This window comes from Phoenix dactylifera, chromosome 1 (assembly GCF_051530095.1).
Source record: "Phoenix dactylifera cultivar Ajwa chromosome 1, Ajwa_hap1_PhDact_Kaust_v1.1, whole genome shotgun sequence".
Taxonomy (NCBI): Eukaryota; Viridiplantae; Streptophyta; class Magnoliopsida; order Arecales; family Arecaceae; genus Phoenix; species Phoenix dactylifera.
Window position 1 is genome coordinate 59,671,596 of NC_143190.1, and position 1,094 is coordinate 59,672,689.

The window sequence follows — 1,094 nt, forward strand, 5'->3', positions numbered from 1 at the left end:
TTGGTCTCCACCCATTGACCATCTTGATATCTAGATTATCCACAATAGGTATGACTGACAAATCATCATCATCGGTTCCATTAGGACACCAATCAATTAAGCTATCATTGGATGGGTCGTTAATTGCTTTAGCTAACAAATATTCTTCTGCGATGGTTTCAACCCAATCAACCTCCTTACTCTCTTCGGGATCATTGGGTTGTTTGCACACATTAAAAATGTTCAGTTCTAAGGTCATGTTACCAAAAGAAAGCTTCATGACGCCATTCCTACAATTAATCAATGCATTAGAAGTTGTAAGGAATGGACGTCCTAAAATGACCGGAATCTGAGACTGTGAGTTCGAAGCCGGATGTGTGTCCAATACAATAAAATCGACAGGAAAGTAGAACTTGTCTACTTGGACTAATACATCCTCAATAATCCCCCTTGGAATTTTAACTGACCTGTCAGCTAATTGCAAAGTGACGGAGGTTGGCTTCAACTCACCTAAACCAAGTTGCTCATAACAGAATATGGCAACAAATTCACACTCGCCCCTAAATCTAACAATGCTCGCTCTATCCTAAAGTCACCTATGATGCATGAGATGGTTGGGCAACCTGGATCTTTATATTTAGGGAGAATGTTGTGCTGCAAAATAGCACTCACATTTTCAGTTAAAAATGCCTTTTTCTTAACATTTAATCGTGTTAGATGTATGCCCTAGAAGCCAATTTGGCTGACACATTGTTGATTCTAGGGACATAATTTTGTACTTGACTATTTATTATTGAATAAATAAAAGGCATCTTTTTCATTCATATTGTTTATGTGTCTATGAATCGTCCAAGAAATTAATAAGATGATGATACATATTCTCAAGAGTTGAGAATTTGAGCCATGTATCATTGGTGATTAATTTCTAAATGCTCCTGATCAAAGGATCATCACGAGGACGGTGATCGATCCGATCAGTGCACAGATCACTCTCCTTCTGGATGGACGAGACTTGAGTCCACAGTGTAGGGACACTGAAGTGATAGTGCAGGTGCTTGTTAGAGAACAAGGGTACTGAGCGTGACCAATACAAGAAGTCACTTGGATGTCTATCC